Consider the following 13,835-nt stretch of genomic DNA (forward strand, 5'->3'; position numbering starts at 1 on the left):
ACTGTATATTAAAAATAATAAATGATTATATATATATATATATATATATATATATATATATATATATATATATATATATATATATATATATATATATATATATATATAGATATATATATATATATATATATATATATATATATATATATATAGGGGTGTTAATGTTGCAGTTTAAAAACTGTAGTGTAAAGCACCCTTCTGGCAAGACAGTGATGGAGTGAATGATGGTGAAAGTTTTTCTTTTTCGGGCCACCCTGCCTTGGTGGGAATCGGCCAGTGTGATAATAAAAAAAATATATATATATATATACGCATATATATATATATATATATATATATATATATATATATATATATATATATATATATATATATATATATATATATATATATATATCTAGGGGGATAGGGGGGCAATGTGGCAGATGTTGCAGGTGTATGGTGTAGGAGGTAGGTTACTGAAAGCAGTGAAGAGTTTTTACGAGGATAGTGAAGCTTAAGTTAGAGTATGTAGGAGAGAGGGAAATTATTTCCCGGTAAAAGTAGGCCTTAGACAAGGATGTGTGATGTCACCGTGGTTGTTTAATATATTTATAGATGGGGTTGTAAGAGAAGTAAATGCGAGGGTCTTGGCAAGAGGCATGGAGTTAAAAGATAAAGAATCACACATAAAGTGGGAGTTGTCACAGTTGCTCTTTGCTGATGACACTGTGCTCTTGGGAGATTCTGAAGAGAAGTTGCAGAGATTGGTGGATGAATTTGGTAGGGTGTGCAAAAGAAGAAAATTAAAAGTGAATACAGGAAAGAGTAAGGTTATGAGGATAACAAAAAGATTAGGTGATGAAAGATTGGATATCAGATTGGAGGGATTAGATTTTTAGATTTTGCCACCGAAGTGGCTAGTTTATTGTGCACCCCATATCCATCCTGTGGACGGTAGCGCGAGAGCATGTGGATACACAAAAGGCCTAGGAACTAGGCCCCAAAGGGTTAACAGGAATACATATGGATTTATATCTACATATCTATAGTTCACTTATCTGTTACAAGCAAATTTAGGAAATTTGCTTAGTATATCTGGTATCTTATTTTCATTAATAAGATATCTTGACATGTCACATAGGTTATTATACTGTCTGTCTCTGTATTTCTCAATAAGTGGACAATTAAGCACATAGTGTTCAAGAGAGTGACCATATGCCTGATCACATAATTTACATTTAGTTTGATCATCATCTGTGTGTCTCCCAAACTGCCAGAAGTACTTGTAACCAAGCCTAAGCCTGGCCACTACAACATCAGTCAGTCTGTTCACATTGCAAGGTTCTCCATAAACATACTTATCTACGTTCATGTTATCATAGTGGGTTATAGATCTACTCAGGCTTCTAACTGCATTCCTATAACAATCATCTTCATTATTTACTTCTCTCCTAATATTATTCCTAATGCTAGACACAGTTATACCAAAGTTATATTCTACGTTCTCCTTCTGGATACTCTTCTTGGCTAACATATCAACTTTATCATGAAGGAGTAATCCAATGTGTGATGGGATCCATAGCAATTGTACATTAATTCCTTTGTCCCTAATTTTTGAGTATCTATACCTGGCTTCCCCAATGAGCATGTTGTTGGAGTCATTATATGAGCCAAGAGCCTTCAATGATGACATAGAATCAGTAATGATGATAGAGTCAAGCTCAGTGTCATAGGTTAGCTTTAGCGCCATTAGGATTGCAAACAATTCAGTTTGCAGTGTAGACGCCCAGTTGTTAATTCTTATGCCTAACTCAACAAATTTATTATCGTTCTTAACTAGGGAGGTGGCAACAAGAGCAGATGCAGCCCTGCCAGAAGACTCCTGTTTAGATCCATCAGTGTATATAACTTGTGATAACTTATTACTACCAGCTAGGAAGATTTAAGGAAGGGATTACTAGCAATGAGCTTCTTGGGAGGGACTTGTAGGTATGTGATATTAAATGAACACATCTTCCATGGAGGGGTGAAATGCTCTTGTTGCCTACAGTGATACAGTTCATGCAGGTTATAAAACTTAATGCAATTGCACGTTTTCACAATCCATTTAGATCTGTGTGTATTTACCTCTAGACACTTGGTAAGATTCACTGTGACAGTGTCTGGTTCGTTTCTCAACATTCTAATACCGAGCACAGTGTTAATTTCAACAATCCTATCAGGAGGGAGAGAGTATGGAGGAGGTGAATGTATTCAGATATTTGGGAGTGGACGTTTCAGCGGATGGGTCTATGAAAGATGAGGTGAATCATAGAATTGATGAGGGGAAAAGGGTGAGTGGTGCACTTAGGAGTCTGTGGAGACAAAGAACTTTGTCCTTGGAGGCAAAGAGGGGAATGTACGAGAGTATAGTTTTACCAACGCTCTTATATGGGTGTGAAGCATGGGTGATGAATGTTGCAGCGAGGAGAAGGCTGGAGGCAGTGGAGATGTCATGTCTGAGGGCAATGTGTGGTGTGAATATAATGCAGAGAATTCGTAGTTTGGAAGTTAGGAGGAGGTGCGAGATTACCAAAACTGTTGTCCAGAGGGCTGAGGAAGGGTTGTTGAGGTGGTTCGGACATGTAGAGAGAATGGAGCGAAACAGAATGACTTCAAGAGTGTATCAGTCTGTAGTGGAAGGAAGGCGGGGTAGGGGTCGGCCTAGGAAAGGTTGGAGGGAGGGGGTAAAGGAGGTTTTGTGTGCGAGGGGCTTGGACTTCCAGCAGGCATGCGTGAGCGTGTTTGATAGGAGTGAATGGAGACAAATGGTTTTTAATACTTGACGTGCTGTTGGAGTGTGAGCAAAGTAACATTTATGAAGGGGTTCAGGGAAACCGGCAGGCCGGACTTGAGTCCTGGAGATGGGAAGTACAGTGCCTGCACTCTGAAGGAGGGGTGTTAATGTTGCAGTTTAAAAACTGTAGTGTAAAGCACCCTTCTGGCAAGACAGTGATGGAGTGAATGATGGTGAAAGTTTTTCTTTTTCGGGCCACCCTGCCTTGGTGGGAATCGGCCAGTGTGATAATAAAAAAAAAATAAATATATATATATATATATATATATATATATATATATATATATATATATATATATATATATATATATATATATATATATATATATAAATATGTGTGTGTGTGTGTGTGTGTGTGTGTGTGTGTGTGTGTGTGTGTGTGTGTGTGTGTAAAATCTTTGAACACTTGCCGTATCCCACCAAGGCAGGGTGGCCCAAAAAGAAAAACGAAAGTTTCTCTTTTTAATTTTAGCAATTTATACAAGATGAGGGGTTACTAGCCCCTTATTCCCGGCATTTTAGTCGCCTCTTACGACACGCATGGCTTACGGAGGAAGAATTCTGTTCCACTTCCCCATGGAGATAAGAGGAAATAAACAAGAACAAGAACTAGAAAGAAAATAGAAGAAAACCCAGAGGGGTGTGTATATATATGCTTGTACATGTATGTGTAGTGTGACCTAAGTGTAAGTAGAAGTAGCAAGACGTACCTGAAATCTTGCATGTTTATGAGACAGAAAAATGGACACCAGCAATCCTACCATCATGTAAAACAATTACAGGCTTTCGTTTTACACTCACTTGGCAGGACGGTAGCACCTCCCTGGGTGGTTGCTGTCTACCAGCCTACTACCAACTGTTAGCTACTACTACCTAGGATATATATATATATATATATATATATATATATATATATATATATATATATATATATATATATATATATATATATATATATATATATATATATATATATATATATATATATATATATATATATATATATATATATATATATATATATATATATATATATATATATATATATATATATATATATATATATATATATATATATGCATTTATCTGAATGTAACTAATTATGTACATAACAGTAAATGATAACAAAGATAATTATTATTTATCAATGTTACATAGACAAGTAGGAATTTGGGACACCTAGGTCGCAAAAAATGTCCCCCTTCGATACCTACCACTGTCATATCCACAAGTTACTCTGGACCTATTAATTAAATGAAATATACATCACCAGGAATACTGGTAAATATATAAATTTGTGGACTGTATATTAAAAATAATAAATGTTATATATATACACAATTACATAACAGAAGGAAAATATATCTTAATATCACTCACCAATTTGACTGGAGATTAATGTGTATCATACTCAGAAAACCTCACTCTAACTAAATCTATGAAAATAATGCTGGCCAGAATTACACAAAAATCTAGAGAGCTTATCTGAGGTTCCTGGAGCTGTCTTGTCCAGTCGTCTGATATCTCAAGTTATGCAGGAATGCACATCCACCAATTTCGCCTCCTATTTGAGAGGTGTCAACACAATCTTAACCTCTAGAGCACGAAAAATTCTTCCCAGTACACCAACGTTTGTACAAAATTGAAAACCAAGATGGCGAGTGTCTCTACTTTTTTTGATAACATACTTCTTTTAAAAATACAATATAGGGCATCTATTTACCTATAAATTACCGTATTTCCGGAAAATATATACAGTATTTTCCACATATATATGTACACATTTATACAACAGGAGAATATATCTTAATGATAACACTCACCAATTTGACTGGAGGTTAACGTGTCATGTACAGGACCCCCCCCCCTTTTGCCTACATTTATGAAGAATTTACTGGCCAGAAATTAAACATAATTTAGACAGCTTATCTTAGGTTCCTGGAGTTGTCCTGTCCTGTTGCCTGATTCTCAAATTATGCAGGAATGCACATCCATCAATTTCGCCTCCCATTTGAGAGGTGTCAGCCCGATTTTAACCTCTAAAGCACGAAAAATTCTTCCCATTATTCACAACGTGTTATTCAATTCAAACAAAATGGCGACTCTCCTCCCCAGCCGCAGGTTTCCCATTTTCGATAACATACTTCTTTTAAAAATACAATATAGGGCATCTATTTACCTATAAATTACCGTATTTCCGGAAAATATATATAGTATTTTCCACAGTGTGGGTCGCAATCCTGGCGGACAAGACTGAAGGACTCCAATGGAAATAAGAGAGACAGTCCTCGATGACGCATTGACTTTTTTTAGGGTATCCTAGGTAGCTAACCGTCAGGGTTAAAAATCCGAACAAATCTTATCTTTCCACTCGTCCATGGATCGAATCTCGATTCCTCGGCTTTTTAAGTGAGCTGAGACCGTTACCAGTTGAACCACGACCATGTGATTTATTAGGAACTATTTGTTTTCATTCATTTTCCCAATGAGAATTTCTGTCCCCTATAAACCACCAACAAGAATAAACCATTTGCTCTGATGACCCTACAAATCCTGAGAAAAGAAAAGTATTTAATTGGGGGCTTCCTCACTTCAGTGCCTACCTTGCTCGTTACACTGTCAGAAGCTCCATACTTCAGAACACACTGTCGCAGTCAGTGTCTAATGGGAAATTTGGTTACCGTTTCTATTCCTGAAGGAATTTCCTATCCCCAAATTCCCGCCAAACTTTGAGTACTATTCCTTCCCAAGAAACTGGGAAGTAAAGCTCAATAAGGTGTTAACTATGGTGGCGCTCAATAAACCTCAACAAAAGCAAAAGTTGATATTAAGTGGACTTCTGCACCAGCTTTGGTGTGAGGACGTCTCGCTCTCGTTTGAGCATCAGTGACAAATATCTACCCTGTTCTCTATGAAAGGCTTGTCCTCATTTTATTCTGCCTGTTGGGCACATCAAGAAAAGGGCGCCATTTATCACTTCCACTTTAATGCTCGGAGGAAATTTATTGGTCTTGGTGGGAATAAATTACCGAATTTAGGCGAGGGTGTAGGTTTCCCACACTGGGGCTTAAGCAAAGGGAATCTTCCTGACATAATTAGGAACTTTTGTATTCCTGTCTGAATTTGCAAAGTGAGTGCATATTCTTGTTCCTTTCCTCACCAAATTTTGGGCAATACTTCTTTCTTGTACGCAGCGTTGTGTGACCACTATGGGCTTAGCGCTTCCTTGTACAAGCAGGGCTCGATACGGCGAGAGCTTCAGTGACTCCCTACCCAACAAAAGAGAAAAATAGTGGAAATTGAACTCGTGTATTAGACTTCTGCGTCAGCCTTCATCGAGTGTGGACGTCTGTCTCTCGCCTGTGTATCAGTGACAAATTTCCATCGTTCTCTCTGGGACGCTTGTCCTCGTCTATTCTGCCCGCCGGGCACTCTACAGGAGGGACACCTGTTCATCGGGTTACTTGAGCCAGCTCCATTTTTTTCCGCTCTGTGGATAATTCTTTAACGGTCTTTGGTGGGAAGCTGGTTACTGAACTCAGGTGGGGGTGTGTGTGCGTCCCGCTCTGCTGGGACTTGGCAAGGTGGTCCACCGGATCTAATCGGAAACTTAAAGTTTTATGTCTCTGTTTACAAAGGAACTTTTGTTGGCAACAAATCTCCCCCAACATTGGGAAGGCGGTCTCGATACAGCGTATGTTGTCAGTGGCCCTGATAAACCCAACAAAGAAGAAAAAAAAGATATAAGTTAAGTTTTTTCAGATACACATAAATAGTCACATAAATTATCATACATAGCAATATGTGTGTAAATTACCAAAAAAGTCAGACAAAGTGTCTTATTTCCATTGGGGTCCTTGTAATAACTGATAAAAGGAGATATACTAGGAATAAGGTATTTAGCGCTTCTTTTTTTTATAATAATAATAATAGGAATAAGGTAAAGTGAGTTATTTGTAAGTATTAAGTCCTGGAGACGAGGAACTTCTGTGCCGACTGAACAAGTCAGAGAAGAGGAAGAACTCTTGCAATTATCGGCAGGAGAAGAAACCTTTTTTTATTTATTTATTTATTCATGATACATAAAGTACAAAGAAATACAGTGGTTAAGTGTAACATGGCAAAGCCCCTAATATGCAGAGCATTATGGGCAGGCTTAAAATTAACTTAAGATTAACTAAGCAATGATATATTCTGTGGTAAACATTATCGTAAACAAATAACAATTAAGCACAAATGAGTATTTCAAAGATAGGTCATATGATTATTTACTGTGTTGCTGAGCATTCAGTAGAATGGAGTATTCTGTTAGGTAATGTAATTAAAAATAACAAAGTTTCATTGGGTGACAGGTTAAGATAAGATAAGATTTCGTTCGGATTTTTAACCCCGGAGGGTTAGCCACCCAGGATAACCCAAGAAAGTCAGTGCGTCATCGAGGACTGTCTAACTTATTTCCATTGGAGTCCTTAATCTTGTCCCCCAGGATGCGACCCACACCAGTCGACTAACACCCAGGTACCTATTTGCTGCTAGGTGAACAGGACAACAGGTGTAAGGAAACGTACCTGGAGTTTACCTGGAGAGAGTTTCGGGGGTCAACGCCCCCGCGGCCCGGTCTGTGACCAGGCCTCCTGGTGGATCAGCGCCTGATCAACCAGGCTGTTGCTGCTGGCTGCACGCAAACCAACGTACGAGCCACAGCCCGGCTGATCAGGAACTGACTTTAGGTGCTTGTCGAATGTTTCCACCCGCCGGGAATCGAACCCGGGCCCTCCGTGTGTGAAGCGGGAGCTTTATCCACCAGGCCACCGGGCCATTTATGAGATACAATTATTCAGTATTCATTTAGTTGTGGTTGAGTAAGTGATTTTTAAGAAGATACTTGAATTTATAAACCGACATTGTTTCTTTTATATTCATAGGTAATGAATTCCAGACTTTTGGGCCTTTTATGTGCATTGTTTTTTTACATAGTGTGAGATGGACTCGAGGAACATCAAAGAGTGATCTGTGCCTTGTGTTATGATCATGTGTTCTGTTGAGGTTGGCAAGGAGAAGTTTGAGGGGAGGGTTTATATCCGAGTTTAGTGTTCTATGTATGTAGTAGGTACAATAATAAGTATGGATGTTTTATACAGTGAGTAAGTTTAGAGTTTTGAATATTGGTGGAGTGTGCTGCCTGTAGTGCGAATTTGTTATCATTCTAACTGCAGCCTTTTGTTGGGTAATTAATGGTCTGAGATGGTTTATTGTTGTTGAGCCTCATGCACAAATTCCATAGGTGAGATAGGGGTAAATAAGTGAGTGATATAGGGCCAGGAGGGCTGACTGTGGAACATAGTACCGTATCTTCGATAGTATGCCTACGGTCTTGGAAATTTTCTTGGAAATTTGTTGAACATGTGTTTCAAATTTGAGTCTGTTATCAAGGTGGATTCATAAAAATTTTCCCTCTGTGAACTTTGTGATAGGTGATCCGTTTATCATTTATGTTAAGAGGGACATCTGTAGCTCTGTTACCAAACTGAATGAAATAGGTTTTGTCAATGTTGAGAGTAAGTTTGTTAGTCCTCATTCAGGTAGACATTTTCTGTAATTCAGTATTCTCAGCAAACTGCACGTAATATGAAGAAGAGTTCTGTCTGACTTATTTGGGTGGGGGGGGGGGGTTGGGAGGGGAGATTATCCTAGCTAATTTAAGCTATATATGATAATTGTACTTATTTCACTAAATAAACTTACATACCTTTTAAATTACAGGTATCCTCACCTGCTCACCTGTATGTGGTTGCAGGGACAAGGACCCCAATGGAAATGTCACTTCGACTTATTTTTTTGGATTATCCTTGTTAATTAGCCTGGTGGCTAAAGCTCCCGCTTCACACACGGAGGGCCCGGGTTCGATTCCCGGCGGGTGGAAACATTTCGACACGTTTCCTTACACCTGTTGTCCTGTTCACCTAGCAGCAAATAGGTACCTGGGTGTTAGTCGACTGGTGTGGGTCGCATCCTGGGGGACAAGATTAAGGACCCCAATGGAAATAAGTTAGACAGTCCTCGATGACGCACTGACTTTCTTGGGTTATCCTGGGTGGCTAACCCTCCGGGGTTAAAAATCCGAACAAAATCTTATCTTAATACAGCTACATAGATTATCATACATAGCAGCATATGTGTAGAGAACCTAGGATAACCCAAAAAAGTCAGACAGTGACTTTTTTTCCATTGGGGTCCTTTTAATACCTTATATTATAATTGTGCTTCTATGTACCTGTGCCTAAATAAAGTTACGTTCTTACAGCTCCTGAAGAACTCGTGCATGTAGTCATCAGAAGTGAACCTATAAGCTGCTGGCATCTCGAAGAAGAGGAACATCAGAAGAGCATGGAGAGGCATGACAGCCTCTCTGATTGTGAGGAATCAGACGATGAATGGTTCTTTGACTCGGTTAGAAGGTAAAGTATATTGTTTGTAAGGAAACATTATATTAATATTACTTTGAGAAGCAAAATAATATAATTACAGAATTATATATATTGCCTGAATTTGCTCTTGTACTAGAGCCTTGAGCTCAGTTGCAGAACCTGGTTGCAATCCATGGAGAGGTGGCACGTTTCCATAGACAAATAAGAGATAAGATAAGATTTTGTTGTAATTTTTAACCCTGGAGGGTTAGCCACTGAGGATAACCCAAGAAAGGCAGTGTCATCAAGGGACTGTCTGTCTTATATCCATTAGTGCACTCAAATCTTGTTCCCCCAGGATGCAACCTACTCCAGTCAGACACCCAGGACCCCAATGTTAATAAGTCACTGTCTGATTTTTTTGGGTTATCCTAGGCTGTCTACACATATGCTGCTATGAATGATAATCTATGTAACTGTATTTGTGTATACCTGAATCAACTTCATTATTTACTTGCTAGGGGAATGGGACAACAGGTGTAAGGAAACACCTAATGTTTCTACCCTTGCTGAGGAATGAGCCATGAACACTCAGCGTGTGAAGTGAGAGCTTTGCCTACCAAGCCACAGGCCACATGTATCAGGCCATGGGCCACCAGCTAATAATAATAATAATAATAATAATAATAATAATAATAATAATAATAATATCTTTATTTCTACAAGTACATGATACAATTTACACAAACACCTTATTCAACGACATACTATATAGAAAGCTCCTGGTTATGCAGAGCATTTTGGGCAACTTAAGTTAATTTTGTTCCCAGGGCATGATCCTCACCAGTCATCTGACACCCAGGTACTTCATGCTAGGTGAACAGTGACAGCAGATGTCTTAAGGAAACATGCCTCAATGTTTCCATTAGTACCGGGGATCAAACCATGGACACTCAGTGTGTGAGCTGAGTGTGCCACCAGTTGAACTATGGGAAAAGTTGCTCTAGTTCACCTAGAAACAATAGGTACCTGGGTGTTAGAAGACTGTTGTAAGTCACATGGGCTGGCTCTCTTCGGTTACTAACCCTTATGGGTTAAGTAAGTAAATTTATTTAGGCACAGGCACATGTAAGTACAGTTATCATACATAGTGTAAATTACCTAGGATAACACAAAAAAGTCAGATAAAAATGACTTATTTCCATTGGGGGTTAATAAACTCCTTATTTTTTGGGTTTTCCTAGGTAATTTACATGTATGTTACTACATGTGATAATCTGTGTAACTGTATTTGTGTACCTGTACCTAAATAAACTTACTTAACCTTACAAGAGCATACAGGTTTAGCACATGTTTTTGAGGGTAGTAATAATAATTATTCCTCTACATGCAAGTTTTTTTAGTATAATCCTTCTGCTTACTTCTTAAGCTTGGTGTCATAGGGAGGTATTCACATTTGTGTTATAAGCTCAATGTCACATAGAGGTACTGTATTCACAATTGTGTTATTGTATTTAGTCAGTATAGACATACAACACTGTACTTCCATCTTGGAAGGTGGCTTGATGCTGGTAGGATGAGCCCCTGATCTGAAGAATTAGATTTATCCTCCCCTTCATTGAACGAAACTTCCAATTCTTGATGGTGCTGTGTTACCCCTACACACACACATACACATACATACTCTATATGCATACATATATTGATTATACAGTGAACCCAACCTTTTCGTCTTTAATTCATTCCAGAGAGTCTGATGAAATGTGAAATCGGTGAAAACTGAAACCATTTTCCCCATAAGAAATAATGTAAATCCAATTAATCTGTTCCAGTTACCCAAAAGCATTAACAAAAAATAATTTTTTATACATTAATATAGATTTACATACAGAAAAGAATGAGAAATCAAGTAGAAAAAATAATAACATGACACTTACCTTTATTGAAGACTCTCGTTGGTGTATAGAAGATGGGAGGAGGAGAGCTCTTGCAGCTCTACCCTCTACCACAATCACTACCACCATCACAACCACTACCACCCTCTACCACCATCACAACCTCTACCACCATCACAACTGCTACCACCCTCTACCACCATCACAACTGCTACCACCCTCTACCACCATCACAACCACCCTCTACCACCATCACTACCACCCTCTACCACCATCACTACCACCCTCTACCACCATAACCACTACCACCCTCTACCACCATAACCACTACCATCCTCTACCACCATAACCACTACCACCCTCTACCACCATAACCACTACCACCCTCTACCACCATAACCACTACCACCCTCTACCACCATAACCACTACCACCCTCTACCACCATAACCACTACCACCCTCTACCACCATAACCACTACCACCCTCTACCACCATAACCACTACCACCCTCTACCACCATAACCACTACCACCCTCTACCACCATCACAACCACTACCACCCTCTACCACCATCACTAACACCCTCTACCACCATCACAACTACTACCACCCTTTACCACCATCACAACCACTACCACCATCACAACCACTACCACCATCACTACCACCCTCTACTACCATCACAACCACTACCACCATCACTACCACCCTCTACCACCATCACAACCACTACCACCCTCTACCACCATTACTACCACTACCACCCTCTATCACCATCACTACCACCCTCTATCACCATCACTACCACCCTCTACCACCATCACTACCACCCTCTACCACCATCACTACCACCCTCTACCTCCATCACCACAACCCTCTACCACCATCACAACCACTACCACCCTCTACCACCATCACTACCACCCTCTACCTCCATCACCACAACCCTCTACCACCATCACAATCACTACCACCCTTTACCACCACCACTTTCATATTTTTCTACAAACTTTTTCTTTAATTCTATCGTTTTTCTCACCTTCTTTACCAAAGGACTGGCATTAGCAGTTTTGTTTGGGCCCATGGTGGCTTATTTAGCAGTCACACAGAATAAACAAGTACAAGAAACAATGAATTATTATGAAATTATTACTTCTCAACATCTTCGATTGTTTGTGATCTGTTTTGTTAGCACATATACCCCTTTTCCAACATCAGCTTTCTTGATATCTTTTTTATTCACCAGGATGGAACTGATCATTGATGCAGACTTCCCGTACATCCTGGCGAGATCGGCCATGCGTATACCACTTTCGTACTTTACCTGGAGTTTACCTGGAGAGAGTTCCAGGGGTCAACGCCCCCATGGCCCGGTCTGTGACCAGGCCTCCTGGTGGATCGGAGCCTGATCAACCAGGCTGTTACTGCTGGCTGCACGCAATCCAACGTACGAGCCACAGCCCTGCTGTTCTTTCTTGAATTCTATCATGTTTCTCGCCTTCTTTATCAAAGGGCTGGCACTCAGGACTTTCTTTGGCCCTGTGGTGGCTTGGTGGAGTAGTCGCACTCAAGAAACAAGCACAAAAAACAATGGATTATTATGAAATGTTTTGGATGAACGCATGGGATGAGGCTTACTCACCGAGAAACAATGGAAAACTGAGTCACGAAAGCATGGGAATCTTTTTTGTGGGCGCTCGAGTGGCTGAGTCACGCGGACGCATTTGGGACGGACCATTTTCAACTCTACAAAAACCGAGCGGTTGTAGAAAAATGGGACAAAATTTAGTCAAAGAAAGTCATTGAAACCCGAATCCTACGAAAACTGGGGCATACGAAAACTGAGGTTCCACTGTATGCTTCTGAAGACTGCTGTTAAATTTCTACAATGCTTGTGATAAGCAGGTTACTCACTAGTGTACAGGAGTGAGTGTGCACCTCAGTGAAAAAGATCTAGGTTAAGTAAGGGTCTATTTAGGCTTTATACATAATTTTACCATCTGACAATGGTTTAACATAGTATGTTACTTAAAACTGGACCCAATATAATCCTGAGTAATACAGGACATTGAAACAAGACTCCTTATAAGTACCTGCTGCCTGTATTTACCTAGCAGTATGTGAACCTTAATTAATCTTTTTTTCATCTATCTACTGCTCCATTTGTTGTTAACAATTCCTCCTATTCACTTTATGCTCCACTTATATTATTATCAACCTCATATTTATTATCCTCATCCTAATCCCCCATAATTCTATTCCTCATCATCAATCATTATTACTGCCACTCTTTGGCATATTCGCTTTCCCATCCGTATTTATAAGCATTCAAAGCATCCATTTTGTTTTCCAGACATCCTTTACCTACAGTATATACCCATAAAATTTATTCAGGCTGATAGTATTTCATATGTCATCTTATTTAAATGGTTTATTCAGAAATTTAAAATTTTCTGACTTGCACCTATCAACATGTGTATGTTACAGATACGAAGACTTGCTAATATACGATGTACATGGGTTTATTTGCTCTGCAGCCTTCTGTGATGACAGCAGATTGCTTTTGGCAGTTTCTAGAGGTGAGGGGTAAAGGTTTCTTGTGGTCATCCATAACTATTAATAAAAATGAATGTAGACAAGTACAGTAAATGTTTGATATAATGAACCTCTTTATAACAGACTTTGGAAATGTACAGGTAAAAATTCACTGTGT

The 13,835-nt window shown here is 39.3% G+C and overlaps 1 long non-coding RNA gene across 3 annotated transcripts; it reads left to right on the forward strand.

Moving 5' to 3' along the window:
* The first annotated feature begins 6,785 nt into the window (after nt 1-6,785).
* LOC138851987 (uncharacterized) lies at nt 6,786-13,835 on the forward strand. Of its 3 annotated transcripts, none has more exons than XR_011391519.1 (4): nt 6,786-6,822; nt 9,123-9,276; nt 12,369-12,569; nt 13,610-13,835. It is a non-coding gene; the product is annotated as an uncharacterized lncRNA (long non-coding RNA). The 3 variants fall into 3 exon arrangements; XR_011391517.1 differs by lacking the exon at nt 6,786-6,822 and adding an exon at nt 7,460-7,864 and having other exon boundaries at nt 13,610-13,830; XR_011391518.1 differs by lacking the exon at nt 6,786-6,822 and adding an exon at nt 7,957-8,045 and having other exon boundaries at nt 13,610-13,831.

Source organism: Cherax quadricarinatus, unplaced genomic scaffold (genome assembly GCF_038502225.1).
Source record: "Cherax quadricarinatus isolate ZL_2023a unplaced genomic scaffold, ASM3850222v1 Contig3219, whole genome shotgun sequence".
Lineage (NCBI taxonomy): Eukaryota > Metazoa > Arthropoda > Malacostraca > Decapoda > Parastacidae > Cherax > Cherax quadricarinatus.